Genomic DNA, 6000 nt, shown 5'->3' on the forward strand with positions numbered 1-6000 from the left:
TAAGATTTAAAGACCAAACAAATATCATAAGAGATAGCAAAATGGATTGATTCAAGTTGGCACGCTTCCAGTATGACACTTTCTACACAGAGTAGTAAGAAGATGATTCTTTCCTGAAAAGTGCAACGCTTCATTGAAGTCATGTAAAATAAAGTACAGACACCCCAAAATATTGCCATTATGAATATAACTGTTATACATTCATTTGCAGTACTGGAGACGGATACTGACCAAGTGATGGCTCACCCATGGTTTGTCAACCTCTCTGCTGGGCCCTGCATGTTTCTCCCATATCAGTCCTGAAGCAGACAAATGTCTCACCCTGTTACCGAGCTGACTCCCTGTAAGACCACAATCGGTTCTGAAGAACAAATACAGACAAATTGACTTTATTCTCTTTTTCTAAAGTTCAGAGGCCTGACACACACAGAGGCACAATGTCCTTGAGCATGTGCGTGTCACGGAGGGGCTTAAGGGGACATGGGTAGATGATGGGAGGGTGGAGTGGTGAAGTGGGGGGGTAGAGGGTTACTGCGGGGAGGGGAGAGTGGGGGTCACCGTGCCCCGGGGCCCAGGCTCTGCGTTTGGCCACAGAGGCCAGCATTGGGGATGGGGGCTCTGGGAGTTAATTGCTAGTTTGGAGGCTGAGGCTAAGTGGTAGTGACAGTATATGTGGCTGGAGCCAGTGAGCTCCTGCTGCATATTCACTCTGTCTAACAGCATTGCAGCATCTGTCAGCGCTGCGCAGGCGGCGGGGCCGGCCGGGGTCCTACAGTACACAGTGCAGCAGGGAGAGACCGTGTGGGGAGGGTAGGAGGGGACATGGAAACAGGCATGGGGATGGACAGGGTGATTCAATAGGACTGGATAGACCTATAGATGATGGTGTGTGTGTGTGTGGGGGGGGGGGGGTTACACTTGACAGAAACATCTGTCAGAAAGAGCAGTGAAAAAAGCCACAACAGCTCTGAAACACCATTACAGCCATCGAGGTGATGAAAGCTGAACTAAAAAGATACTGTCAGTTGTCATCTGAGATGCCCACATGCATCAACAGGAAGTTGGCATACCTGGGCAGTGGGCACGCAAATCAGGGGCTGTGGTGGTGTCATTACAGCAAGAGCAGACATAACATAAGTAGAATTGAGCAGGGTTAGGTTACAACCAACTGCATTTGTTGCAAGACAAACTGTCTTTGAATCTACTGGATCAGACAAATACAATTAGTCTATAAATCTTTTCATCCAAACCCATCTTCTCTAGTCCATTCCTTTGTCCTCCTGCTATATGAGACAACTCAAGGCTGGCCGTGAGGTAGCATCTGGCTTCATGCCAGCATTCACCTGCCCTTGGAGCATGAAGAGCATGAGGTCTAGGGGCAGGAGGAGGGGTCAGGTCAGGGAGGGACAGACAGCAGTGGGGGCCCAGTGGAGGCCGAGGGGGTCTGATGCAGCGAGGGCTGACTCAGTGCGGCCCTCGTGCTAATTGTGGCCCTGAGATATTATTGCACCCCAGGTCCAGGTCAGGCCTGGCCCCAGTAAGGTTACACTGGCCCTCTTAAACCTGTTGTTGCCCGCCGCTCCATAAAAATAACACCTCATAAATATGGCCCACTTGGGGGTTGGTTTACCTTGGAAAGCGTCAACTCTGAACTCTGCCCTTTGAACTCCTAGTCACCTTGGTCCAGCCGCCTGCCTGGCTGTCTGCCTGCTTACCTACTAACTACCTAACTTCTTGCCTGACTGCCTGCATGCATGCCTGCCTGCTAACTGCCTGCCTGCTAATGTCCCATCAGTTCAGTGTCTAGTTTGATGTACATTTGATTGAATTGTCCGCTAACGTGAATTCAACATGAAATCAACAAAAAAATATTAACCCTGTCATTGGAAATATTAATTCCTTTATGTTGATGACTTTTTACACATCCAGTCAGTTTTGCACATTGATTCAACATTATCACATTAGCTAGGTGGCTAGGTGGCTAACATTAGCTAGGGTAGGGGTTGGGGTTAGGGTTAGGGTTAGGGTCAGGGGTAAAGGTTAGGGTTAGGGTTAAGGGTTAAGATTAGGATTATAAGGTTAGGGCTAGGGCTAGGAGTTAGGGTTAGGGATTGTCCGTGATGTGATTCGAACATGCAATATTTGGGTTGCTAAACGTTTGCATTATATTCCAATTTGTTGTGGCTAACGTTAGCTAGGTGGCTAGGTGCCTAATGTTAGCTAGGCTAGGGATTGGGTTTAGGGTCAGGGGTTAGTGTTAGGGTTAAGGCTTGAGCTATGGGTTAAGGTTAGGGCTAAGGTTAGGGTTAGGGGTTAAGATTAGGATTAAGGTTAGGTTTCAAGTTAGGCTGAGGAGTTAGGGTTAAGGTAAGGGTTAGGGGAAGGGTTAGCTAACATGCTAAGTAGTTGCAAATTAGATCAAATGTAGTAAGTTGTTGCTAATTATCTAAAAAGTAAAAGTTGCCCATGAGGTGGCTAGGTTGCTAATGTTAGCTAGGCTAGGGGTTAGGGTTAGGGTTTAAGATTAGGGTTAAGGTTCAAGTTAGGCTGAGGAGTTAGGGTTAGGGGAAGGGTTAGCTAACATGCTAAGTAGTTCCAAATTAGATCAAATGTAGTAAGTTGTTGCAAAGTTGTTAATTAGCTAAAACCCTCAAGTTAACCGCGATGTGATTCGTACACGCAGCCTTTGGGTTACTAGACATTCACGTGAAACACCCATCCATCCTCCCAGATCAACTTCCCTGGTTTTGTTTTTGACTTAACTAACCTTCGGTCTTACATAACCACACCAAGCATAACATCATACTAATTTGAGTGTCACAGATTTACGTTTACTATGTTACCTCTTGTCGTTGAGGCCAGCCTGGCCCAATGGGGTCTGCCTGTCTGATTGCCTGACTACCTGGGGAGCAGGGGAACAGAGGAGAGAGTCAGCTGTATGCGTCTGACCCTTTGTCTGACTATTCTGAGAGGAACGGTGTACAGGTCCAATGATAACTCTCTAACCTGTCAGTTGTGAGTACAGTCCTTTGCTGAGGTACTCATGGTAACATCACAAGTAACCTTTCAGATATTGGTATTTATTTTTTCCACTTGGTCTTTAATTCTTAGGTGAAGGTGTATTTATATATTATTTGTATATCAAAATACATGACATTTGAGAAAATCACATTCAGGTTCCATGCCAATGTAAAATGCGAAAGCATGCAATTCTTCAATGCAACCTCTATAACATTCTGCAATACAAAACATTGGATGCTGTATTCCCATTGGAGATTAGTCAGAGTCTCTGCCAGATTATTCTCCACAATTGTTGGAGACAATCCCCATTGAGAAAAGGCATACAGTGCATAGCCCCAGTAATGTTAAACCACAGTCATACCACAGCATCCCAGACTCTTCAAAACTGTATCGTATTAGCAGGCCTCCTGTCAAATCACAGCCATAGTTTTTTCCTGTATCATAAAGATGAGGAAAGTATGAGGTTGTTTTGTATCATACACGACTCCCTGAGCAATTGTGGATCACAGACTTATTTCAAATGCACACATAAACACTCTCTTACTCTCAACCTCAACTATTGAAAAAGCCTGGGTTTGGCCATAGCATTCATGCGTGCCCTATCCTTGTAACAAGGCTGATTTTAATAAGGCCTTATTTGTCATTAAGGTGAGTAATGAGTATACTGGCCGAGTGGGCCCAGAGGGAGGCATCAAAACAGTTCATATTGTTTTAGACCATATTTATTCAGCTGCAGGAGCCTCATTACCAAAGCCCTATTCTCCCCCACTCTCTCTCCCTCCATTTTCTCCTTCTTTTGCTTCTTAGGGTCCTACATAGGAACAATAGGCGTACAATTAGCCAGGGCCGGGAGGGCGAGCGTTTGATGTACCCCTGGAGTGGTTGCTGTGGTGGTGAGGCTAGGAGGGCCAGGGATGGCTGCATGGGCTCCTGCTTTACTGGTTTCTCTGAAGCCTTATTTGCTCCCAGCACACAAAAGCCAGGCTATAAATAAGCTGCTGGCGGCCACAATATGCCAGAAATAATGTTTATCTTTCCCTCCTAAAGCATAGGGCCCTCATTAGCTCCCGGGGGCGCGGGGAGAGAGGCGGGAGCCGCCATTCAGCCACTTTACCCCCTCTGCCCTCTGCTCCTCTTTACTCTCATCCTCCCATCTCTCACTCCGCCTGTCATTAGACGCCTGTAGTGTAGTGTAGTGCTGGGAGTAGTGGTGCTGGTGTGGTACATGAGAAGTCTCTGTGGTAGGGGGGCTGTGATGGTGGAGATTCTCTGACTCTGTTTTTCAAACATTCATATATCCAAGAGAAGAACCGCATTCAAATGAATCAATAAAATGCATTGTCATCTTGAAGTGCTGTTCAAGTACAGGTACCATAAAACCATTGCCAAGCATGGCATGCATTGTCCTGGCAGAAGTACTTGACAGAAGAATGACACACATAATCTGGATTTAATATTACTCCCAAACAGTACCATCTTCCCTCAACTTACACAGAAAGCTTTATTACATCAAAAGTATAGTTATTTCTTTTGTTTATAAACAAAAGATGCTTCCTATATATTAAATCTGACATTTAATTTAATCGGGATGTCAACTCCTTTCAAATCCTTACAGTCATTTATCCCTGTGATCTGTGCCATCACTATGACATCACTAAGCCATCACTATGCCATCACTGTGATAATAAGACTCTACTAAAGGCAACCGGCCCTTACAGGCGCTAATTTGATTCAATGTAGTTAAATATTTTAGGACAGACAGTAAAGCTACCACCAAATAACAAGCTCAATTTGGTCTTTGCTGCTAATCTTCTCAAATCCAGAGCATTTAAAAAAATGTGTTTAAAATTTCCTGTGGCATCATGCTTTCCCTTGGAAATTCAATGATTTGATAGGCCTACAATGAACCCATGTCACCCACAACTTAATACATGCCTGCAGTAGGCCAAGGCCAAATCTTTAGGCTCAACCATTTAATATTGAATTCGCACTGAAAATGATTTGGTTGCAAATGCAATTGAGGTCATGTAAATAATTGTTAGGCTACTAATTTTGTATCCACAGGTGGCACGCTGTGTGACCATGAAAGCCTGCATCTGGACCTGCACTGTAAAATCATGTGGCTGCGTACTAGACCATGGAAGGCCCTTCATCATTGACATAAAAATGACTAATGTGTTGCTTAATTGCCATTGCAATTTGGAATGCTCTAAGGCACTGCATCTCAGTGCAAGCGGTATCACTACAGTCCCTGGTTCAAATCCGGGCTGTATCACATCTCGTCGTGATTGGGAGTCCCATAGGGCGGCGCACAATTGGCCCAGTGCTGGCCGGGGTAGGCCGTCATTGTAAATAAGAATTTGTTCTTAAATAAAGGTTAAATAAAAAATAAAAAATATATAAAGTTCAGTCAAAGAGAATTATGGGTTTACAAATTGGCCGTGAAAGCAAGGTTACCCATAATAAGGATCATTCCATAAACAGAAAAAGAATGGGTAAATAGCACGAAAAACAGAGGAATATAAAGAGGCCAGCTCTATGTCCCCGGACAACAATCTTCTCTTGAACCTAAACTCATGGAAATTGGCACAACGTTGTAGGAGAAAACCCCACTGTCAGTTTGTGGCTTACTGTATAATAATATAGATCATGCTCTCAACCCCTTTTAAATCCTTTCTAAGATATTGCATCACCGTGATTTACACCACCACCATGCCATTACTGTGGCAATAAGACTCTATGTTTGCTTACTAGTCCTGCTCACCTGCCGACAGCCTGATCAGTGGCTACCTCTCTCAGTACCCACGTCCCTGTGGGGCTCAGATGGCATGCACTGCTTTGACGTCCCCAATACGCCCCACCAAAAGGCCAACCATTCAGAGCTAAAGGCCAGCGTGGGTCCCAGCCAAGGGGGTGGAGCGGGGGTTTCTCGAATGGAAACACAGGCCCGTAACAGGGCCAATTGGTGGGTGAACGTGA

This window comes from Oncorhynchus masou, chromosome 8 (genome assembly GCF_036934945.1).
Source record: "Oncorhynchus masou masou isolate Uvic2021 chromosome 8, UVic_Omas_1.1, whole genome shotgun sequence".
NCBI lineage: Eukaryota > Metazoa > Chordata > Actinopteri > Salmoniformes > Salmonidae > Oncorhynchus > Oncorhynchus masou.